Source organism: Canis lupus, chromosome 31, assembly GCF_048164855.1.
Source record: "Canis lupus baileyi chromosome 31, mCanLup2.hap1, whole genome shotgun sequence".
Classification (NCBI taxonomy): domain Eukaryota; kingdom Metazoa; phylum Chordata; class Mammalia; order Carnivora; family Canidae; genus Canis; species Canis lupus.
Genome location: NC_132868.1, coordinates 21,742,471 through 21,768,387, shown reverse-complemented (window position 1 = coordinate 21,768,387; position 25,917 = coordinate 21,742,471). Strand labels below are relative to the sequence as shown.

Here is a 25,917-nt window from a genome sequence, read left to right as displayed (position 1 = left end):
AGGGCAGGACAAAGTGAGGAAGTCCTTGCCAGGTCTGGTCTGGGGAGGAGGAGAGGCCTGCCTTTAGGGACATGGCCTGGCGTTCATGGCTTTCTTAGCTACTGCAACTCAGACACATACAGACTCCAATGTCAAGTTTTATGTTTTTTAAACCAGTAGGGGCCACTGGGAACATCTCAGGGAATCTTTGGGACAGACGCCTATGAAAGGGTTGTGTCTTGGTTGAGTACCTCCAACCACCTCTGTCAACTAAGAATGCTCTTTTTAAGGAGATGCACTATCTAATTCTGGTTATTTTCCAGATGGAGGTAGTAAAATTTTATCTTTGGTTTTAAAGATTTTATTGATTTACTCATGAGAGACACACAGAGAGGCAGAGACACAGGCAGAGGGAGAAGCAGGCTCCCTGTGAGGAACCTGATGCAAGACTCGATCCCAGGACCCTGGGATCATGGCCTGAGCCAAAGGCAGATGCTCAACCACTAAGTCACCCAGGCATTCCAAAATTTTATCTTTTATCAGCACAGAGATGCTGCATTACAGACACACTTCGTACTTATAGACAATGTTTGGTTCCTGAGAAGTTTAAAGAATCAATTAGGGCTGCTAACTCATTCAAAAACTGTCCAGAGCTAGGCATAGGACTCCTCTGGAAGGATGTTTAAAGGACCTGGGAGAATGCTGAGTGGTGGAAGGCAGGAGTGGGAGAGAGACTTTTCACTCCCTGCTCTTTGGTACCTTCTGAGCTTGGTACTCTCTGCGTGTGTTATTTATTCACAAATAAGTAAAGCATATTGTGAGATACATGGGGTCAGATTGATCCCAACTATGTAAAATGAGCCAGGTAGGACAAGGGAACTGTAATGAAATGTAACTGGTCAGGATGAGATGGCTTTTTAAATCTGTACCTTTGGACTTTTTCTCTATCTTCCCCAATGAACAGTAACAGTAGAGTTTTCAATGATTTAAAAAGTTACACTTTGGGGGCACCTGGGTGGCTCCTTTGGTTAAGTAGTTGCCTTCAGCTCAGACCATGATCCCGAAGTTCTGGGATCCAGCCTGGCATGGGGCTCCCTGCTCCGAGGAGAACCTGCTTCTCCCTCTACCCCTCCGCCCTGCTCGTGATCTCTCTCATGCTCTCTCTCTTTCTCTCTCTCTCTCAAATAAATACATCTTTTTTTTTTAAAGTTACATTTATTAACCAGCAGGGAAAACAGTATTTCCACATGCCACAGCTACATTAATCTATAGATCAGGCTGGAGCTGATAAGATAGGCCTCGCCCATATGCCTTTTCCATTCTCCGTTTCTTTCCAGTTTGCCAGCCGCGAGTGGGCCACGTTTCTAGGTCTGATTTGTGGATCCCTTGTTGGTCACTCAAGTCATAGTGAAACAGGGTGCACACATTACACTTTGTGCCGGCTGGGTTTCGATTCAGGTAACCCCCCGTCGCCGTGCTCCGCTGCGGCACGCAGCACCAGCTCTACTGTCAGCCGGCTCCAGGCTCAGCACCCTAAGCACCCTGGCACGCTGGCAGCCCGGGGCCGTGTGCTGGGGCAGGTGCCGAGGTGGCCCTGAGCTGTTCCGCCCACTAAGCTACGTCTGGGAAGGGGGAGCATATGTGGAGGTAGCATTGATTGGAATCAGAGTGTGGTGAGGGCTTTTAAAGGTCTCACCATGCGTTAGACTGTGGGCCGGGAGTAGCCACCGATGCTTGCTGCAGGGAGGAAACCTGCCTTGGTCGCCTGTGACTCTCGCTGGTCTTTACCACAGTCTACAGTGGGGCATGGTCACGTCCTTATCTTGGCCCTTTTTCTTGCCTAGTGTGGCCCACTGAGTGCCACAGAGATACGAACAGAGTGCTAGGGAGCTTGGAGGAAGCAGAGATGAATTCTGATCTGGAGGCCGAAGCTAGCATTTGAGCTGACTCCAGGGACGGATGGCATTTAGGTAGCAGAGACAGAAGGAAGAATGACTTAACAGAAAGAGTGGGGCAAAGGGGTGTGGGGGTGCTGTGTGGGGATGCTCTTATCTGAACTTTAGATTCCACATCTGAATGTGAGGGCAATTACATCACTGACCTCAGAGGGCGGTCATGTGGCACGTCGAATGTACAGCTAGCATTTGCACTGTACCCGCTGGGGGCCCACAGTCATGCAGCTAGCAAGGAGCAGAGCTGGGACACACACTTGAGCTCAAAGGTGAATGCCCCGAGCCACTACTCTGTACTACCCTCATGGGATGAAGAAGTGGTCCGTAAACCAAACCATTTACAAATGTGAATTATATTATTCCTTCTAACTTGTGCCTGTTCCTTGGACCCTGGAGGTTTCCGATCTGAAATTCCGGATTGTTTCTGAGCTAAATCAGCATCCTGACAGTCATCAGCCCCTTGACCTGGTACTTCATCTGCTTGTGAGGATGTTACTCTAGGTGTGAGCCTTCCCACAACTGTAGAGTACCGATCAAACACTGGACCTGGAGTGATCTGACGTCGGGAGGGCTGTCGACTCTAGGCCTGATGGTGACCAGAGCTCCTTGACTCCCACTTTGAGGAACCAGCCACCATCCAGAAGCCCCTCATAGTTCTGAAGTGCTCAGTTACCGCAGACGTGAGTCACCTGGGCATCTTCCACGTCAACAGCCTGCTTGAAGAAAGAGCTAGCATAGGCTCAGTTACTTCCAGCTATGTGAACACGCAGATGGCACGTTCTCACCTCAGCCTAATGAGAGCATAATGCCTTTTTTGAAGAGGTCTTTAATTTTCACTTGAAAAATGCTAACTCATGGCCCAGTAGATATCAAGCCTTAAAGCTGGTATTGGACTCAAAGATTCCTTGGGAAGGTTCTCCATTATGTGTCTTCATTACTGCTGTGGTGGTACCTACAATGTCACCACAACTGCTTTTGATGGAAAAATGATCCAGGAATAAAGTTCTTTTTCTGTGCTTTCTCAGGAAAACAGTCTTTAGAGTGACATACATATTTGTCTTATGTTTTTTAGCCCGCAGTGCTTTCGCATACATTACTTTCAGCCCTTCTAACAACCTTTTAGTGGCGTGGGGGGGTGGGGAGGATGACAGGAGGATTCATCAAGGAGAGGTATCACTTCCTTGGAATCCATTAAGACTCTGAGGCTCAGAGAGGTTGAGCAATATAAAGAAGGTCACACAGCCGGTGAGTGATAATGCAGGCACACAGATGCCAGGTTCCTGCTTCCAGAGCGCATGCACTTCTAGCTTTCCTGAATTCCTGGGGACGCCCTGTCCCCAGGCCCTTAGATGTGGAGGGAGCCTCTGTGCCTGGTTTCCACACCCTCCCCAGTCCATTGTCAGCTACATTACTCTAAGGAATCTGTCAGTTTGGATTGGAAATGCAACTCAGGGGGGATGGTTCCCAACAGAGGATGATTTTGCCTCCAGGGAACTATTGGCAATGTCTGTAGACATTTTGAGTTGCCGCAGCTAGGGACAGGGAAGTGGATGCTATGGCATCCGGTGGGAAGAGATCAGAGATGATGCAGAGCATTCCCCACTGCACAGGAGAGCCTTACAGCAAAGAAGTATTTAGCCCAAAATGTTAACTGTGCCAAGGTTGGGAAACCTTACAGGTGAGAGTAAAGGGGAAAACCCACAGATCCCCAGTTTCCCATGCACATAGAGAGCTTTCCAGAAATGTCTCCTTTTAAAAAACAACTCTAGATGTTTTGTACGCATTTCTCCCTCCTACCATAATGAAGATCTGCCAAATATGTCAGAACTGAAAGAAGAAACTGAGGCCCAGAAGAGGGCAAGGACCGCTCAGGATCAGCCAGCTAACATGTGGTGGAGAAGGAACTGGCTCGGTGAGCCCCAAGTTGAACACATTTTCTACTTGATCATGCTAAATTCCCCGCTCACTCGCTCTGCTTTAAGCCATTTTCTGACTCACTGATTCAACAAATGTTGTGATCTGAATATGCTCACTGACACAGACCTGCCTACAGCTTATTCTAATATAAAACAGTACAGTGGCGGAGAAGCTCATGGATGCTGCCTCAGTCCCCTCTATGTCTTCAGATCCAGGGCCCCTGCACAGCTGCTGGGCGGAGGGGCTTTTCCTCTCTCGTTAGGAGACAGAAGGTCAAAGCTGGAAATGAAACTGACATGCCACCCAAGCAATCAGGTTTCCCTGCAGGAGGCACATTACTGAAAATACCTAAGTTTCTTGGAACTGAACTTTTTTTTTTCATATTTGATTTTTTCATAGCTCGTTCTGTTGGTTTTATGTTTGTTTTTTACTCAGTCAGTGAAACTGGGTTGGTCAGTGAAATTTCTAGCGCCTGGAGGTTTCACTTTCAGGGTCTGAAAGTTTGGGTTTGGGCTTTTAAAGCCTTCACAAAGGCAATGAGGGGGTGCAGCCTTCTAGCCAAGAGTGAGTTTTAAATTACATGAACACAGAAAATGCTTGGATAGTATTTGTCAAGTAGGTTCGTTTATACAAAATATTGATTCAGCGTGTGCTCTGTATTAGACTCTGACATGTGCAGTAGAAGTATAGCCCCAAGCAAGACCAGAACATCCTCCCACAACTGCTTACAGTCTGGTTGGGGATGTAAGTCAGTAAATAGCCCCCATCTTTTCCCCTCAAACGCTCTTTATTCACTTTATCAGGGACTTAGCTCAAATTTTATTCTCAAATTTTAATACTCTTACCTTTTTGTCTTTGTCAAATTTCTATTTAGTTTTCAAGGGCAACATCAGATGCCAACTCATTTCAAAAAATAAATAATAATAAAAACTCTTAGAAGATGAACATAGGGAAAGGGAAGGAAAAAATAACATGAGGGGCAACCCAGGTGGCTCAGCGGTTTAACGCTGCCTTCAGCCCAGGGCCTGATCCTGGAGACCCGGGATGCAGTCCCGCATCAGGCTCCTGGCATGGAGCCTGCTTCTCCCTCTGCCTGTGTCTCTGCCTCTCTCTCTCTCTCTCTTTCTCTCTGTGTCTCTCATGAATAAATAAATAAAATCTTGAAAAAAAAGAACAAAGAAAAATAAAATGAAAACAGAGAGGGAGACAAACCATGAGAGACTCCTAATTCTAAGAAACAAACTGAGAGTTACTAGAGGGGAGGTGGCTAGGGGGATGGGGAAGCTGAGGGACAGGCATTAAGGAAGGCACGTGATGTGATGAGCACTGGGTGTTATATGCAACTGATGAATCACTGAATTCTACCCCTGAAACTAATAATACACCATATGTTAATTAAATTGAATTTAAATTCTAAAAAAAAAATTCTCCCTAGGGAATCAGAATATACTTGTTAAATGTATCTTCAACCCCTCCTTTAAATGACTACAAAACTGTCAGCATTTATTGTGCCCGCTTGTAGAGAAGCAGTGTAGGCTGCTTGTGTTCAAATCTAAATTGTATCATGTACCTACTGGTACCTTGGGCAAGTTACTTAGCCTCTCTCTGAGCCCAATTTCCTAATCTGCTGTGAGGATGAAATGTCATCAAGCCTGTACAATACCTGGCATATGGCAACTGATCAGTACAGAGTGAGCCTGTATCAGGTTCTAGGATCTGTGCTACAAAGGATCCCAACATTCAAAGTAACATGAACATTTGTTCCCAGGAGTTTATAACATAGGAAGTACACAGAAAGGTTCACAGAAATCTTTGCAGAAGATAGACCACCCTTGGTCTATCTTGGTGTTCAGTGTTAGAACATTTACTGTAAGAAATACTTGAAAACAGGTAAAAATTCTGAGTGAGTAGATCTGATTCTATGCAGGTTCTTGGAAAAGTAGAATTTAAACTAGACCTTAAAGAGAGGATAGGGCCCTCCAGGCAAATCTCTGCAGGTGGGGGAACCAGGGAGAGAAATGTATTGGGTATTCTCAGAAGAGGGAACAGCTTATCCAAAAGCAGTGGATATGAAAGTGCCAGGTGTGGTCAAGCTGCCATGTACCTAAGGGAGGAAATTCTAGAGGTTATGTCAGGGTGGGAGGAAGAGGGTTTGGGATTGGGATAGGACTGAATATAGGCTGATTAGCAGAGGTAATTGGAAAGATAGATCCAAACATTTAAGGGCTTTCAATATCCAATATAAAGGGTGTAGACTTACCCCTGAGTGCAAAAGGGAGCCACCCAAGATTTGTGACTTAGAAGGAGCACTCCAGTTGATTAGATCCCTGCCATCAAGGAGCTCATAGTCTGGTTAGGGAGAGACAGTGGAGAATGAATGGTAAAAGGATGCTATGAGTGAGGAGGCTAGAAGCATGAAGAAAAGTACTGTGAAATGCATAGAAGAGGGAACAACTGAGGAGGAAGCTCTTACCAGGAGAAAGGAAGAAATCTAGCCCTCTGAGCTCCTCCATCATGGCAGCCCAGCATAGTATTGTCCTTACGCTTTGATTTTATCTGCCTTCTTCTCTGGATTGTGAGCTTCCTTAAAGGTCCAGGTACAGTGTCTACATTCAACAAACCTTCAAAAGATGTTGGTTACAATGAAAGACTGGAGATAATTCTAAGCATGACATGTAGAGTAGATTGGGAAGAAAGATTGTTGAGGCTGGGCGATCACTTAGGATATTTTGTAGCAGCTCAAGTGAGAGCTAAGGAAGTTGGAAGAGGAGCAGTGAGTGGGCATGGAAAGAATAGGATGGACCAGAGATACACAGAGAAAGAATAAACTCTACAGACCGGTTGGAGGTGAAGTGGGTGAGACAGTAAGAGGGTCAGAATTTACACAAGATGTTGAATCTGGGTGCTTGGGAGGGGGATGATCTACCAACCCAAAGCAGAAGGCTTGAATTGCATGGACATATCACAAGTAGGAATTCAATAAATATTTGTGGAAAGGATGGGTGGATTGATGAATGGATGGATGGATGGATGGATGAATGGATGGCTGAGTGTAGAGATGGGTCTTAACACTAATTAGGAAATTATGAACTCATTTATTACAAGAGCTCAAGGAGAACTTCCATAGCATCAAACCTCTCATTCTATATATGAGTGAAATGAGGTAAGATGGGGGAAGTAACTGCTTTTGATCACATAGCTACTAGGTGATAAATTTAGGGCATGAAATTAAATCTCTGGACGCCTAGGCTAGTGTTCTTTCCAGTATGTTATATGGTTATTTTCTTCAATTCTTAAAAAGAATTTCAGAGGAAATGGTATGCATGAATATCATATACCACTTGTAATTTTTTTTTTAACTAAAAGCTACATTGGAATTTCATTTCCGTTTCGCTGATTAAAATAGGAATTCTGAAAGTCATGCATATTGATTGAAGAGTCCTCAGCTTTGGGGCCAGATTCTCCCAGTAGCTGTTCCCTTCTACAATCCCATTTCCCCAGACATTCCTCTGTGGCCCATGGGAGTGCACAATTTGCAGCTGAAGAAATGCAGGGCAGGCCCGGGTGAATGTGTGTGCAGCAGAGAGGCCAGCAGCACTGGCCTGAGAGTACAGCCAAAACTTTGCAAAGGTGAAATGGCCATTTAGGTAAATAGCCACATGGTGACTGAACCCATCAACACGAAGCACACACTACTGTAAAGCAAAGGGACTGGTTTCCTTAAATCACACCAAAAAATCAGTTCCGTTCCTTCTCCCCACTTCGTATGTATTGTGTGTGTCCTGTGCGCTTCCTGAGCACACTGGTTGTCATGGTGGAAAAGATGATAAAAGAAGTTTGAGATATGATTCCTCCTCTAAAGAGGCTGCATCCTAATTGAGGAGAGGAGACTCACATAATTTACGGTGTAATGACTATCTCTTTCTCCTTGTAACTTTCAGCATTTAAAAATTCATAGAGTGAGAGAGTCTCAAACACAGAAGCTTATCGCTTTAAATTCCCTTTGGGGATTTGAGGGAGACTCCAGCATCCCAGCCCATAGGTCATCACTATCTGATGTCAGAGAACATACCTCTTGTCCCCCAGGGACAGTATGATGGTCGATGATGAATCAACTGATTACATTTAATGTGAAGGGGTAAGTACCGGGCTAGGAGCACAGAAGGAGAAACCCCGTTTCACCCAATCTGGGCGGAGCCACCTGGAGCCTCCCCACCTCTGTTCTCTCTCCTCTCCAGCTCATCTTTCACGCTGAACCAGTTGTTAGAGCTTCTGGTAGGTCTCTATTGTGGTAGTATGCTTTATTTTTAATTTTTTAAAGATTCTATTTACTCATCCATGAGAGACATACAGAGAGAGGCAGAGATACAGGCAGAGAGACAAGCAGGCTCCTTGCAGGGAACCCAATGTGGGACTTGATCCCAGGACCCTGGGATCATGATCTGAGCCCAAGGCAGATCCTCAACTACTGATCCACCCAGGCATCCCTTGGCAGTGTGTTTTAATAAGAAAAACAACCAATATTTAGTGAGCTCTTACACAGTGCCCAGGACTTTCCTTAGTATTTTACATGCATTATCTTGTATAGTGACCACAGATCTGAAATCTTGGTACCAGTGTCGCCAATACCTATGTGGGTATCATTAGACAACTGCCAATTTTCTCTATGGCATCTCTTCATCCATCAAGTGATGAGGCAGTTCCAGGGCAGGAGGGTGAGTGTGGAAGAGGCACTCCTTTCAACTGTTTGTTGGAGTATCAAATAGTACAATCTTTTTGAAAGGAATGGTGTGATTTCTAATAAGATGTAGCATATGCATATTCTTTGATTTAGCAACTAACCTCTAGGAATCCATCTGATGGAGATAGTAGTAAGAGTACGTCAGGATTCACGTGCAAGGATGTTTGCAGAGGCATTCCTTGTAAAAGTAAACAGGGTGAATCATCATAAATGTCTATTTACAAAAAAGCACTTGAAAACTTATGGTATATCTAGCCGATGGACTAGACCACATATGAGGCATGAAGTTGGAAATTTTTTCACAATATAGTTTAAAATAAAAAACAGATCAATATATAAGGCATAATTCCTCTTCTATAAACGTGTGTGTATATATACACACACATATAAACACACATGCTTATATATGTAGAAGGAGATATATTTGATTTAATTAGGAAAATATCCTGACTGGTAAATGTTAATAGACGAAACAAAGAAACTTTTACTTCATTATGCAATTTTTAAAAACTACATAAGGGAATAGGGGAAATTTTAACCTTTTAATGTCTCTTGAAGCTTTCAAACACAAACGAACACCTGCCTTTTGAGGAAAGAGGATAGGAGGAGGGTCTACCTACTGGTCCCTGGAGGAAGCCCAGCAGAGATAGTTGACTAGGCCGGGGGCAGTCTGGAGGGGTGGCTGAGAACTTGAGATGGGAGGGAAGGCCCCTAATAGAGAAAAACCACTAAAAAGACAGATACTGGGGGCACCTTGATGGCTCAGCGGTTGAGCATCTGCCTTGGGCTCAGGTCATGATCCCGGGGTCCTGGAATCGAGTATCACATCAGGCTCCCTGCAAGGAGCCTGTTTGTTCCTCTGCCTGTGTCTCTGCCTCTCTCTGTGTCTCTCATGAATAAATAAATAAAACTTTAAAGAGAGAGAGAGAGAGAGAAACTGGCCACCACACAAGGCAAAACAGTCAGTTTTTTAAGAGAAGAGGAACAACGTATGTCATTCAAAATAATTTGAGTTGCTATCATGCCTCTTCCTCTGTGTCCAAACTCAGGCACTGTTCAACCAAGCTTACTTCACATACATACTCACACGTACAAAATTAAAAATAAGAATACAAGGACAAAAATGATTTGTATCATCTCCAGGCTCCCTTCTGGCTGAAATGTTGAGTGTCTCTGTACCTTTATGTCTGTCTGCCCTTATCTGGACCCACCACCATCCCAGCCTTATCTCCTGCTGACCTGTGTGTCTGCTTCCATGCATCTTCCAGATGAGCCTTCTGCACTTACATGCCTTTCTACTTTTACCTGCGCTTCTCATGCCATAGGATCATAGGATCCCTCTGCTTTCTCTGCTGGCCCAGTGGATCCTACTCAACCTCTAAGGCTGTGCTCACACGTGCCCTTCAGTCATGCTCCCCACCCTCTACCCCCAAGATCTGTGGGAACATTCTGCTCCAGATGCCTCCTGTTCCACCCACAAATATGCCCAGGATCATGCCATCAATTGGATGTACCAGGCTCTGCTGGCCCCCAAATGGTCCACAAAGTCTGTTTGGATTCCCGAAGACCAGTTTCCCTAAAGCCCTAAAGGGGCGTGGTCTCACTAGGAGCAGGATTGGGCCTGGAAGATTGGTGGTGGCCATGCCAGCGGAGGTGACGTCAGCACAGGAAGAGGGTTTTTCTCAGAGTAAAAAGCTGATTCTTCCCTGAAGCTGATGGTCCTTTAATGGCTTAGTGATCATGTGAGAGTCCTTGGCCTGGCCTGGCCAGGCACTGAAGAACTGGCAGTGCCAGGCCTGGCATAGGAGAGCCCCACCCAGGTTAATTGATCTGTTCTATCCTCCGACAGGCCTTGGGCAGGAGTCAGCACATTTTCCTCTGTGTACAGATCTTCCCTGTGCCAGGCTCACAAAAGGAAGTCTACTGAGCTGAGAGGGTCAGACTGGTGTTAAGTTATCCATGTCTTGTGCATGTACCCACACTCCTTCATTACTTCCTCACTTTTCTTTCCTGTCCCCTAATTTTTATCTCATTTTCAGTCTAGTTCTGATGTTCTCTCTAGATGTCTGTGCCTTTCTCTTTTTCTCGTTTTTTCCTTCCTTCCTTCTTTTTCCCTCTTTCCCTTCCTTCCATGTTGATTTGTTCTCCTTCTTATCTCTCATTCCCCCACCCTTAGTCCAGATTCTTTCTCTCTCTCTTGTCCATAAGGACTTCCTCTTCTTCTCCCTTCCCACTCCCATGTCTCTCACCAACTCTTCTTTCACCAACATTTTAGAAGGCTTCCCTTTGCTCTCCTGCCTGCACTATTGGACAGAAGTCAGATAACTTTTTGTATTATCTCACCCTCCTTCCTTCTCCAATCTCTGAGCAAAGAGGCCATACAGTCTCACTTTACTCAAAATTGTGTTAGGTACAATGCCTGTGCTGGATCCATGCCAGGATCCCCTCCTGGTGGCCAAGTTGACCAATGCTGATGCACAGAAAACAGACTCAGGCCCCTGGCCAAAGCCAATGCGGGTTGGCTCTGGTATGCCCTCATGCTGAGATTGGCAACCCAAAGTTTAGGAGTTGGCTTCTTGCTCTTTTTCTCCATCTCATAAGCTGGGACAGGATCCCTCTGTGTACTCTGATCACACTTGAGTGGTCATGGATGAGCACCAAGTTTACAGCCATAGAGACATAGAGAGGACGTCTGGTGCTTCTAAGATAGATCTTCCGATTCTCTGATGTTTCCTGATTCCTCCTCATAAAGGATAAAATGGAGGCTACTACTAAGCTTATCGTCACTCCGAGGGGGCTTCCAGGGCACAACCTGGATATAGATGAAGTGCCTCTTTCTTCCATTAATTTATTCAATAAACAACTGAGCAGAATTTCTGGGCTTGGAAATAGGGATACAAAGATGTTCCCAGTTCTCAAATGGCTACAGCATAACAGAGGAGATGGACCTGTACACAGGGAACTAGAAAAACTTGAGGAAATTGCTTAAGGAAGTATGGATGAGGTGTTGGAATAAAGACTGATTAACAGATGGGAAGATATTTGAGCTCTTAAATTTTGAGAAAAAAAAAATGTGCAAGGTGGCCAGGAGAACTGGTATTAATCTAAGGGGAAAGAGAAAACCTGAGGAAAAGGAAGTATGAAAAAGTGAGTGAAGCCCCAACAAAAATTAATGGTCAAAGAGTTAATCCACTCCCTGCCTCCCAGCCACTACAAAACTCTACTGATATTTTTATTTGAAGTGGACATATGTTTATCAGCCCCTCCACCGCAATTCCAGATCAGACATCCTAAAACTAGAGGAAGAAAGACATGGTGGAAAGAGGATTTAGAACCAAGAAGTTGAAATACATTTGTCTTTACCATACCACTCTGAGCAAATGCTTTCTCTTTTAGCCTTTAATTATTCCAAGGTCCCATCAACTTTAAATGTGATGGTTATTTTTCAGATTGATAGCAATGGTGTGGGTTCCACTATGCCCCTGCCAAGCGTCTGTGTTATCCATGTCAGGCCTGTGTTCCTAAAGCCACAGTCTTTCGGGAAAGAAAGAATGGGGGCAATTTTCAGACATTTTATATATCCAGAAGAGAAAAATACTTGGGTCCTACTCCCCCAATGAATCTTCCATTCACCACATTTTTCTAAGCAAGTGGGTGGAAAGAGGCAGATGAAAGACTTGAATTATATCTTTAAAAGGGAGAAAACTGCCACAACAAAGCTATGTGGAATAGAGAAAGAAGTTAACCCAGTTCAGCCCCTAATTTTAAGTATGGGGAAAATTTGGCCGAGAAGAGCAATTGGCTCTGCCAGGCTCCCATAGAAGTTAGTGACATAGCTCATCCTAGAGTCCTGTTAAGCCAGCTTCCAGTGAGATTTACTTCATCAAATATCCCCATATCTCTACCTCCATGCCTCAGCTGTTCCATGGCCAGTTTGCCTCCCCATACTCACATCCATGGTCCATCAGTAAGGCTCCATCCCTGACTGAGGCATACCATGTTATGGACAGCATAGAGAGCATGCCAAGGGCCACTCCAGAATATGCACTGGTCAGTTCATGGGAACTACTCTCCTTCTTCAGGATGGGGAATTGAGGCATATGCTTCATTAGCAAAGGCCAACTCTGCTTTGTGCAAGTAGGCTTCTGGGGGCAGATCTGCTGACAATCTTAACACACAGCAAATCCTCTTCTCATTCATCCAGAGGATGGAGTGAGGGACAATGAAGTGGTAGGACAAGAAGTCTCCAAGGGCTAAGTAACAAAAGGAAAAATGAACTACTGGGACATCATCAAGATTAAAAGCTTCTGCACAGCAAAGGAGACAGTCAACAAAACTAAAAGGCAACCCTACGGAATGGGAGAAGATATTTGCAAATGACGTATCTGACAAAGGGCTAGTATTCATGATCTGTAAAGGACTTAATCAAACCCAACATCCAAAAAACAAATAATCCAATCAAGAAATGGGCAGAAGACATGAACAGACATTTCTCCAAAGAACATATAAATGGCCAACAAGCACATGAAAAAATGCTCCACATCACTTGGCATCAGGGAAATACAAATCAAAGTCTCACTGAAATACCACCTTAAACCAGTCAGAATGGCTAAAATTAACAAGATGAGAAATAAGAAATGTTGGGAGGATGTGGAGAAAGGGAACCCTCTTACATTTCGGTGGGACTATAAGCTCGTGCAACCACTCTGGAAAACAGTATGGAGATTCCTCAAGAAGCAAAAAATAGAGCTACCCTACTACCCAGCAATTGCTCTACTAGGTATTACCCCCAAAATACAAATGTCATGATCCAAAGGGACAACTGCACCCCAATGTCCACAATAGCCAAACTGTGAAAGGAGCCAAGATGTCCATTGACAGATGAATGGTAAAGAAGATACAATATATCATATATAATGGAATACTACTCAGCCATCAGAAAGGATGAATACTTACCATTTACATCGACATGGATGGAATTGGAGGGTATATTATGCTGAGTGAAATTAAGTCAATCAGAGAAAGACCATTATCATATGGTTTCACTCATATGTGGAATATAAGAAACCGTGCAGAGGATCATAGAGTAAGGGAGGAAAAACTGAATGGGAAGTCATCAGAGAAGGAGAAAAACCATGAGAGACTCTTAACTCTAGGAAACAACTGAGGGTTGCTGGAGTGGAGGTGGGTGAGGGGATGGGGGTAACTAGGTGATGGGCATTAAGAAGGGCACATGATATGATGAGCACTGAGTTCTATATGCAACTGAAGGATTATTGAACACTATATAAGAAACTAAGTATGTACCATAGGTTGGCTGATTGAATTTATATATATATATATATAAAAAAGAAGTAGAATAGAGGAGATAAAGTCCTACCTGTTTGTTTGCCAGCAGACACACACGTCTCAGTTTTCGTGAGGAAAACATGCATAGAATCATGGTTCTCTCTCCTAATTCCCAGGAAAGAACACTGAACCTTTAGCCACTGAAATAACATGACTGAGATCAGGAAGGGCAAGTGGAAGTCATCATTGTGGACATTTATATAAATAATAATTTTCCAGGGGGAACTGTGAACTCTCTTTTTCTATTTTTAAATGCTAATTGCTTCTGATTTTGTTTACGTAGGCGGAGCTAATAAGAACGTTTACTTCTTAACCATTGAACTTAATGTATCTGTTTTTGGACACTTGTGATTTATTTTTGCACCCATGCTCCAAATTGGTGCTAATTACTTTAAAGGATCAGGGTTTCTATTCCAAGAGGGATGACGACAGAATGTCAATTTGCAGTCTCTGAGCATAATGTCCCAATTATCAATGCATTCCAGACCAGAATGGACTTGGCACCTTCTTGAAGGGGTTTGGCTGCACTTTTATCAGCCAGTCCCTGGACATAGCTTCATTAAAACTTGCTTTCTAGTAACTTGTGGGTATGCCTATAACTTTCCTGTGTCTTGAAGGCCCTTTAGTGTTGTTCACAGTATCCAAATACCTACCTTTCCACGTCCAGGTTAGACACTTTTCCCTCAGAGCCTTCTTTGATCTCTCTGGCTGATAGAAATTTTACGCCTTATGAAAGTCCCAGAGCACTTTGCTGGTCCCTTCCTCAGGAAACTTAGCACTTCCCACAGTGAATCAGAATTATTTATTCACCTACTTATTTCCTATTTCTTCTCTATACTATAAGCCCCTTAGTGACAGTACCTTATCTGAGTTATCTTTGTCCCCAACTGCATGCTGAAGCTTCTCCTACTGCCCTATGCATGATAGATGCTCTGTGCATCGATTTAATTGGATTTTTTTCTAACATTCAACTTGCTCCAGAAAAGTTTCAACATAGGATTAGATAAATAGTTGTGGAGCAGAGGAAAGAATACATCTATACACACACAGATAAAATGACTAAAGTCTATAATGAATTTGATGAAGTGTATTTGGATAACCCAATATTTAACTCATATTTAGAAAAGAAAAAAGATCCACTGTGCTGTGAATAGTGATTGTGTGTGACACAGGACTCAAATCTTGACCAGGGCCACCAAAGGAATCAAAATGTCTGGCACGGTATTTGCTCAACACGAGTGTTTAGCTGAGCACAACAGATGAAAATCTATCCCACTGAGGGTTCACTGACTATACAGAGTGAATGTGGAGCATATTGTGACCGAGGAGATATGGTCACAGGAGAAAGAGTAAACAGGTCTGTCCTAATTTGCTTATTTACCATTCACTTATTCGTCCAACACACTTTTATAGGGAAGCCTCTATGTCTAGCACCACACTTGCCACGCAGATACAAAAATGAGTAAGAACATTGTGGTTTAGCTCTTTGGGCCAGCCGTATGTACTATCTATGGCTGCTTTCCCTCGACAACTGCAGCGTTGAGTAGTTCTGACAGAGACTATATATCCTGCAAAGCCAACCATACTTATTACGTCATCTGTCCCTCTACAGAAAGTGTGTTGATCTAATTTATAGCCTAGTTTAAAAGTTATTAAAATGCACTGGAGAGAGTGCCATGTGGGGTGAGGACAGGTTTCTATGGGAGACCTACGCAATCTTGGAAAACCAAGGAAAGCCTCTTGGGCTAGGACCCTAGGGACAGAACCCACATGTCCCTTGCTTACTGTTCTATTACAAGTGCCTGAATGGTGTCCAGCGCACAGTAGGTTGCTCAGTAAGTATTTAATGTATGCATGAAAGAATAAAGTCACTTCTAAGGTGTGGAAGAGTGACTGGAGTAACCCAGGATATGTGTGGAGAGATGGATAGAGAAGGGGGCAGCACATGCTATGGCCCTGAGGCAAGAGAGAGCCAAGTGTCATGGAGAGCAGATGCAGTGCGGCTGGCAGGAGCATAGAGTGTAGGAGTGGGGTGTGGGAATAAGGAGGTAAGGCTGGAAGATAAGAAGGATCCAGACCAGGCAGGACTTTTTAAGCCTCTTTTTGGAGTTAGGACTTTATCCTGAAGTTCATAGAGAGCCACTGATAAGTTTAAAGTAGGACAGGTACAAGTTCCAAGAGTTATTTCAGAAAGACCACTTTGGAGGGCAGGTCCAGGGCATAGCTGGTTAAGTAAGATTTGTGGCAGAAACCCAGGGGCCTGCACTAAGATCATGACACTGATGATAGCTATCAGTGGAGTCATGCTGACATGACTTGGTGGTTGAATGTGAGGGGATGAGGAATCAGAGAGAGGGAGGAGTTAAAGATGATGACAAGATTTCTATCTCAAGAATCTGGGTAGAAGGCAGGGTCCTTCACCGAGATGGGGAACACAGGAAGAATAAAAGATTAAAGAGGAGGGAAAATATTGACTCGATTTTGGGCATGCTGCATTTGAGGAGCATACAAGGTATCCACAAGGAAGTTAAATATGTGGGTTTGGAGCTCGGGTGGGTAATCCAGTCTGATGATGATCTAAAATTGGGAGTCATTAGAATCTAGACAGTAATTAAAGCCATTAGAGCAGATAAAATTGGCCTGGGAGAGTATGTAGAGTGAGAAAGGAAGGGTCAAAGAAAAAAACTTGGAAAACCTGAGGCATTCCAACATGAATAAAGGAACAGGACCCAAGCCGTCCTTCCCAAGGATTAAGACAGCATTTAGGATGATAGGAAGAAAATCAGTACAGTTTGGTGTGTAGAACCAAGACACATGATGTAGTGAGGATAAGAGTTTCAAACGATTAAGAAAGGTCTACTGCAATAAATATGGCAATTTATTTTTTTTAATTTTATTTATTTATTCATGAGAGACACAGAGAGAGAGAGAGAGAGACACAGGCAGAGAGAGAAGCAGTCTCCCAGGTCTCCAGGATCAGGCCCTGGGATGAAGGCAGGTGCTAAACTGCTGAGCCACCTGGGCTGCCCAAGATGGCAGTTTAGACAGAGGCAGGACAGCTTTGCTATTGCCTATCGTGACATGATGGCAGCTTGGGTAGGAGAGGGGGGAGCCGAAGCAAGGTGCAGTGAGCGAGCCATGAATGGGAGATGAGGAAGCCCAGCCAGTGCACAGTGTAGGAAGGAATTGGGGTGGGTAGGACAGCTGCTGAGAGGGGTGGAGGGAGGTTTCTTTTCTTTCTCTGTCTTATTTGGAGTCAGGAGATCTTCGATCATGCTTACACATTAACTGGGAGCAAACAATAGTCTCATTTTAATCAATCACTGGGAAAACTTGGCTTCTGCAGAGGACTTCACATGTTTTGTCCTGTTAGAGAAAGAAAATTCAGTAGCCCAGGGTGTTCTCTTTTTATACTTCGTTTCCAGGAAGCTTGGAATCAAATTCAGTTCCCCTCAATGTCTGGTAGTATTTGGTACCACTTCCTTCACTTGCTTTCTGTTCTGTTTTATATCTAAATACCTTGTTTTTAAAGAATAATGATCATGAGCAGCTTACAAGTTGACAAGCACAGCATGTGTCCCCCATTCCCCTCATGTTTTCCCATGTGCCCCTGTGGTCAGGTCCTCTGCTTTATGTGGCAGACACAATGCTACGGGAGTAACAGGGTTGCTGCTTCTGCAGTCCAGTTGAGACAGACATGAACCAAACGATTGTGCTCCTAATTGCAACTGTGATCAGTGGACCAAAGGAAAGTGCTGGAATCCCTAAGAACCTGAGGGATCAGGAGAAGTGTCCTTGAGACTGAAGGATGAACTTGGAAATGGGCAGGATAACCTCCATTCTAAATGAAATCTCTTTGGAGACCTTGTTAAGCAATCATTCAGCTCCTGCCTAGACACTTGCAGTGGTGGGAACCAGCGCTGCATTTTTGGGCAGTGCCAACAGTCAGGGCAGAATTTGACTCATGTAACCTCCACCCAGATGTCTATACTTGAGTCCACACAAATAACCTGAACTTCTGTCTTGCACGGTGCTTCACGACCAGAGATGGTGGTGATAAGCCCCACCTACGCACACCTATAGGCAGCTCTGCTCTCTCATAGTTAAAAACAGGTTTTCCAATTTTCATTTTCCTTGTTTCCAGATGATGTCATGTTTATAGTGACTTCTAATGGTTTCCAAATATCCCTTTGTAGCTTCCATCGAAATACAATTCCTCGTTCCTGTATATAGAATTGTTAGCTAGAAACCTGGCTGTCCTGGGTGGGGGGGGGAGGGGAGACTATATTTTCCAGCTTCTCTTGCAGCTAGGTGCAGTGGATTATTGGTAAATTTTTATCACCTCTTCTAGAAGGAAAAAAACAAAAGCCCTGATTATTATCTGTAGTGTTCATTCTCTCATATCCAATTTTAAGCAACTAACCATGACTCACTGAACATGGACTCGGAAGGAAAAGTACACAATGGGTACTCACATGCCATACGAGTGGACTCTAGCACACCCCCAGCTAAGTGGGACCACACGATGAAGTTCTCAGTGGGATATGAGTGGAAGCACTGTATTATTAACTGTCCAGTTGTGCCTTAAATGGAAGTGGGGGACCTCTACTCCCCCTTCTTCTTTTTCCAGTGGCCTGGAATCCAAACACGGTAGATAATCTACCAATCTACCATGTTGCCATAGATAAAGATAACAGAGCAACAAGATAGGAGGAGCCTGGCTTCCAAATATTTTAGTGCTACCTGGCTAGACCTAGTTTCCTTGTGGGTGATTTTTTATATAAACAAGTAAGACGTTTCTAGCTTGTTTCAGCCATTATCATTTTAGGTCTCTGCTAGCAACAACTGAACCTGTATCTGACATGACAGAGTCATCCATCACAGAATGGCAACCAGACCACTGCTCCAGCATCATCCAAAACCCTGCTACTAACAAGACATGGTATGAGCAGGTGAATTAGACATTCCCCCTGGTCTGGGGAGGCCAGCTCAGGACAAAAAGGTGGCATGGACTCAAGTTGCTGTGAAGTAAGGTGCAGGTCATGAGGGCTCAAAGTCAGCATGGATAGGCAACCACACGGAACTACTCTTATTCTGAATGAGGCAATGTTCGAACCCAGCCATCAAAGATCGTCAGAATTTTGACAAGTAGAAAGGAGCAGCAAAGCATTCCAGGCAGAGGGATTGTACTTCTCATTCAGATTTTAGATTCCAATCATTCTGAAAATGTGATCCCTCAAAAAATCTCTAGACTGTTATTTTTTCCCTTGTAATAGAGCAAATTAATATTGTAAAACTATGACAAAAATGTTTAAAATATTGAAGAGAATCAATTGTTTTCTGAGTTTCTGATCCCCGCCCCATTTACAAAGAAGCCCTTGATTTGTTCATTTCAAAGTGTTTTGGTGGATTAATTAAAGCATTCCTCTAAGTGCTTTCCTAGGCAGCACTTTCTGGGCTTATTTTTGAATTACTAAAGGTTCCTAAAGACACTAAAACTTCATTCCTTAAAAAAAAAAATCTATAATGCAACCTTTTCACTAATGCAAAGGCCTCTTTTCTAGTTAGTTTTTCTTTCTTTCTTTTTTTTTTTAAAGATTTTTATTTATTTATTCATGAGAGATACAGAGAGAAAGAGAGAGAGAGAGAGAGGCAGAGACACAGGCAGAGGGAGAAGCAGGCTCCATGCAAAGAGTCCGATGTGGGACTCGAACCCGAGAATCCGGGATCACGCCCTGAGCCAAAGGCAGGTGTTCAACCGCTGAGCCACTCAGGCATCCCTCCAGTTAGTTTTTCTTAAGGGAAGAAATGGCATGTTTCTTTTTTGTTGCTTCATGGTGCCCACCACAGCAGTGAGCACAAGAGAAGGTCTCAAGAAATATTTACCAGTGTGAACAGGAGTCATAGAATTTAAAACTATGAAGGGAGATGCTGGGATTGTGGGTGAGGATGGGACTTCATAAAGGGTCGGGAGATGGGAAGAACAAGTCTGGCAGGTGCATGATCATCTTAGGAATGAGCCTCTGAGATCCCCCAGCAGATCCTTTCGGCAAAGCTCCTGTCTCCTTTTCTCTTCATTGCATGGGTCAGAAAGCAGAGGCCCTGGGGGGGAAATGGCATTAATGGAAGTGTCAAAGCTACTGCGTCTTAGAGCCAGCCAGCTTTCCAGTGCTTTTCCAAGTTAACTGATCCTTGTTCTCAATTTGGTTTTCAAAGTTGTGGTACCCAAAAAACATGATAAGAAAGAATCCTATGGAGTTTTTGACATGCACATTCACATTGTGTTTTTTCCTCAGAAAAATAATGCATAGATGAATATATAGTAGTGGGAGAGCAAAGTCACATCGTGAAATCCCAAGGCTTGAAGATATAAATCCTTTTCATGAGAATAAAGTTTGGGGGTTCCCCCAACTCATCTGAACATCCAGGTGCTACCTTCCTAGCTTCTTCCTCTCTGTAGAGTGAGAGGAAACAAGCCAGGCAGGCAGATTCCCCAAGGAAAATCAGACAGAGCAGAAAAACTTGAATTGCCATGGGGCTACGTGAGGCTAAGCCTGTGATTCAAAGAAAGAGGAGCTCAAGGAACCAAGATGGTGCAGTCAGGACAGCACAGATGGGAGCTAGTTCTTGTTAGATGCTAAAGAAATGGACAAACTTGGGGTTCTTAATTGGAGCAGCCATAAATAATCTACTTGAACCCCTCTAACATATCACCAGCAAGGTATATTTATAAGGAAAACTTTTTATGCAGGAGGCAACATGTGAGACATGTTTGGATCAGGTTCTGGCCCAAATTTTAGTAACTTTTTTGTAACTTGGACATTTTATCCTCTTTCTGAGTCTCAGTTTCTTTATCAACAAATGGGATCTCTCTTCCAAAGCCAGTGACTGGTACCTCCTTCCTATGTTTAAGATAACAATACTTACATTCCCAAGAGAAACTCAACTTTTCTGATCACAGTTACTCTGCATTATCATTAACTTCTGTAGAGTCCTGAGAGTTATTTTCTTTTGCTTCTTTATTACTTAACAATTGGCTAAATTATTCAGTTCATAACCCATTTAATGATTCAAGTCCTACAAGAACCAAGAAAAATGATATACAGTGTTACTTTATTTTTTGCAGTTGGAAGGAAAAATTGTCCATATACTTAGCAAAGATAATATTTATTTGCATTACTCTAGAGAGGTAGAAGGAGTCACATAATTTTAAATTGAGTTTACATTTTCCTGAACTCTCATTCATAGTTCAGGTCTTTAAAGATAAATTATCCCTAAATTTGGCCCAGAGATTTCTCTCTATATTGGGCCAATGGCATATACGATTATAGTTCAAGCCACAATCATTTCAAGCTTAAACTCATGGAATAGCCTATTTATCCATCTCCCTTCTCCTCATGTCCACCTCCCTTTGCCGCCCACCCCACCAAGTCTATTCTGACCATAGTAGCTAGGTGAGCCATTTAAAACCTAAGTCAGGTCACGTGACACCTCTGCTCAAAAAGCTTCAGTGACTTCCTGTCTCACTCAGAGTCAGAGCCATAATCACATTCAGGCCCTGGCATGCCATTAGGCTCCCCTGTTGCCTCTCAGACTTCATCTCTGAATGCTTTCTCCTCATGGACTCTGCTCTAGTTGTACTGGCCTCCCTGCTATTCTCAGGCACACTCCCATGACAAGATCTTTTCAAAAGATGTCCCCTTCATCACTTCCCCTCCAGATGGCAATAAGGTGTGTTACTTCCTAAAGACCTTGGTTCAAATCTCTCCTCTACTAAACAGTAATGCTCTGTACTCATGGCTTGTTATTTCTCTTCACCCGATGTATTCTTCTACATAGCACTCAGCACCTGTTATATTTCCTATTCATGTCTTTCCTGTCCGTTTCATCCCACTAGAATATATAGCTCTCTGGGCTCAGAGATTTTGTCTATTGGATTCATCCTTTTTGTATCTCTAGTGCTTAGAAATATGTGTGGCATATAGTAGGCATTCAATAAATATTTATTTTAAAATATTCAGAGTGATCTATTTTTCTTCATGTTTTGACTATTTTATTGAACAAGGTACTCTTCCTCTGACACAATCATTTGAATTAAGAAAAATTTATTTTTGGAGCACCTGGGTGGCTCAGTCAGTTAAATGTCTGCCTTTGGCTCAGGTCATGATTTCAGAGTCCTGGGTTTGAGCCCCACGTTGGGCTCCACTCTCAGCAGGGAGCCTCCTTCTCCCTCTCCCTCTGCCCTTCTCCCACACACCCCCATGCTCCCTCTCTCTCATGCTGTCTGTCTCTCTCTCTCTCAAATAAATAAATAAAATCTCTAAAAATTTTTATTTTTTTCTCAGATCTAGAAACAATGACCACAAAAAAGATCCCTCTGAGATCACTACCAAGAATGGCAAAATTCAGGGCAGCATGGAAGGGCCGAGAGAACAGTCAACTAGATGAAGTTCAGGAGACTTGAAGGGCCAGAAGTCCTATCCTGTCACCCATCACAGGGCTGTTTCTATCATGTTTAGAGACATACAAATAACTGATTTATATCTGTCCTCCTGGGAAACGTGAGCAATTTTACAGGCAGAGGTGCTAACTGTATCATCCATGAAAGTTACTATACTGATGTGAAGATCTTTTTTTAGATAGGAAAGCTGTCTTATTGAGTCTCTGCATGTTCACATTATCAGCTGGCTTGGGCTCATTTGGCTGAGATGTCATGAGGTGTCAGAAGAAAAAGTACACCAAGAACAGGGCCCAGAGCCCCAGTGGGAGCTTTCAAATCTGAGCTCAACCACTCCACACTGAGTGAGTCCAGGCAAGCCACTTAACTTCTTCCAGGCCGTAGTCGTTCTCTTCAGCAAAATATGAGTCACAAGCAATCCCTGCTTTGCCACCTCATGGCATGATATAACCAGCGTGAGAACTTCTCTAGGTATATAGGACTCCACACAAACTGCTCCATAAATGACTAAATGCCATTACTTGAGTCCTTAGGCTGATTCCTGAAAAGATGAATAGGCATGTCTAAGTAAATGGTCCCATCTTTTCCTGCCCATCACCAACAGAGGGGAACTAGGGAAGGTCAGTCTTATGGCATCAGATTTTAGGTTCTGTACTTGGGGATTTGTTCATTTATTCACAACACATCTACTGAGCACCTACGATGTGGGAGGTGTTGAACCGCAGACTTTGTAGGGAGAATAGACTTCAATGTAATCCAGTCTTGTCCTTAAGGTGCTCACACAGAATAGTGAGGAAGACCACACACACATACCCCGAAACCTGTCATATGACATAGAAAGAGATTTGTCAAAAGAAAGACCCCTGGAATGAAATCAATTCACACAGCCTTGGCAGTCACTTCAGTTCTCCGGGCTTTAGTTTCATCTTCAGCAAAAGTATAATAATCACAGGGCGATTATGAAGATCAAGATGGGATAGTATTTTGTTTAGGTGCTTTGTTAACTGTGAATTGCCATTCATGAGTCAGTTCTTCTGTCTCTCCTCTTCTTTTTCCTCCTCCTCATTCTTTTCCTTCCCTCTACCCCTCTGCTTCTCTCTCCTTGCTCCTTCTCCTTTTCTCTGTTCTCTCTTTGCTTTGGTAGGAGCCCCACTGTGCATCACTGAGACATTCTCACAATTAGCTGAATCTAGTTTGATCGTTAAAGTGACAGCCCAGTTGGAAATCTTTGATCCAACATGTTTCCTTATTGTATTACCTGATAGCTAAGAGTTGCTAATGGATCTAACCCTAGCCTGACTTAGATGACATTTTTTCCCCAGTCTGTTGCTACACATAGGATATAGAATTGAATGAAGGTGAATAATGATCTTTATTTCCTAAAGGTTTGAATATAAGTGGAGGTGGGGGAAGTGTTTAGACACAAAATGTAAAGTGCTCAATATTTCAAATTGATTAGCATTTAGGAACAAAACAGACATACCCATAACTTCTCGGTTCAACCGTTTCATGTTCTCTTCTTCCAACAAAGCCTTGATTCCTAGAAACTGTGTCCTAGAAAGGAGAGCAATCTGACCAAGGTCAGGCAATTAAATTAGCAACAAAAAGTCTAGAACTCAAATCTCCTGATTCTCATTCCATTCTTGTCCCCTACCCCTAGGGCTAGCCTCCAGGTCCAATGGGATGAGTAGCCACAGGCTCTTACTCTTTCCATAAGCTCCCTCCTCTTCCTCTTACCTCCCCGAGGAGGTTTAGACATTCCTCCCTCTTTCCCTACCCTTAATCCTCCCCCACTCCAACCTTCTTTTTGAGTCACACCTTCTGATAGTTGAGACTCTCAAGTTGAGCTTGTGTATAGCCAGGTGTCACGCGACCTGTGCTCCACATTTCTGTCACCGCAGTAAGCACTGTTTCACATAATCTTCACAAAAATTGGCAAGGTGTCATTCTGACCTTACAGACTAATCAACTGAAGCTCAGAGAACTGTTTTACTTGCCCCAGGTTACACAGTTAGAAAGTAGTAAGGCCAGGATTTGCATCAGACCTAGTGCCAGAACTGATTATTGCCTTATTGCCCCCTCGGCACAGCTCTGACCTTGCAAAAGGGAACCCAGTGGTTTAAGTAAATACCAAGGGGTAATTGACTCCTAGCTCTTCTGCTGTGGGGGGGAGATGGCACAATGATCCTGGACTCCTGAACATTTCTGAATCCCTTAACTACATACTAAGCAGTAAGAACTACAGTGAGTCACTTCGCTCCCCCTCAGACAGGATAAGTAATAATGCCTCCATAACAAGAGTTGTGAAAATTAAGGATTAGAATGGATAATGTTTGAGAAAGCATCAGGTAGTCTGTAAAGAACCATATAACTATTTGGTTTTAATAAACGGCTTGTGATTTTCTTAATCCAAAGGTTAATGATGATATTGTTTACACTATTTTATTGTAAGCCTCCTCAAATACTTTGATTAAGTGGGTAGTCTAAGATAATAAGGGCATGAATAATTAAAATATTTTATTGGATTTTTTGTCTCATTTTTCCATAAAAGAAGTTGTCTTATAGCTTATAATGCATACATATCATGCATGCATTTCCCTAGACCAAAAAAAAAAAAAAAGATAATTGTTGTCATCTTAATAAACATTTACTGCGCACATACTCTGTGCCCCAAAACTGGTCCAAATACTCTATTTCTCATTATCTCATCTAATTATAAAGAGGTAGGTACCATTACTATCTTCATTTTATAGATGGGAAAACTGAAACTCAAAGCACCTAAGTGACTTGACTAAGGTCACACAAACTGTTAAGTGAAAATGACACAAGTTTTTAGAACTACACACAATATATTTGACATTACTTTATACCACCTCTGTCAAAATAAAACTTGTCAAAAACTTGAGTCGCTGGCCTCAAGGTATCTAGCAAAGTAGAACATAGGCAAAATGTTAAAATTAGTAATGTGTGTGTGTGTGTGTGTGTGTGTGTGTGTGTTTATAAAAGAGACAGAAGGGATGGAAAACAGGTAAAAAAGCATAATGAAAACTTAAGCTAAAGAAAACCACTGTAATTGACCACAGAGTATAGGCCTGTACCTTATCACATAGAGAGACATTGCATGCTACTGGTTCATTGGCCAACAAATGATTGAGCACTTACTATGTACAAGGACAAGTGTTCAAGTCTATAGAATAAGAACACAAAATCACAGAACCTCCTTCTTGGACCTCATAAACGTCTAGATAAGTTGTCAGATAAATGCACTTGAATTATTTTGTGTGTAAGTGTGTATTTACCACTTAAGTAAATTGCCTCTGGGGTGTGCTCAAAATTGGTTCTTATCTGAACTGCTCTTTTATACAACTGTTTAAGGAAAGGAATAAGGAAGAATGTGCAACATTGGGAAACAAAAGAATAGGATTTGGAGAATAACATGAGTTCTTAAATTGGTCAAGACATTGGGACATAGATACTTTTATTTTCAGTAGAACTTTGCAAAAAAAAAAAAAAAAAAAAAA

At 43.0% G+C, this 25,917-nt stretch overlaps 1 long non-coding RNA gene across 1 annotated transcript in view; it reads right to left on the bottom strand.

Moving 5' to 3' along the window:
- LOC140622173 (uncharacterized) overlaps positions 1–25,917 on the bottom strand; it is a 48,232-nt gene that overhangs the window by 21,648 nt on the left and 667 nt on the right. Inside the window, exon 2 of the long non-coding RNA XR_012021884.1 lies at positions 23,880–23,967. This is a non-coding gene — a long non-coding RNA (uncharacterized lncRNA). The remainder of the gene's footprint in view (positions 1–23,879; positions 23,968–25,917) is intronic.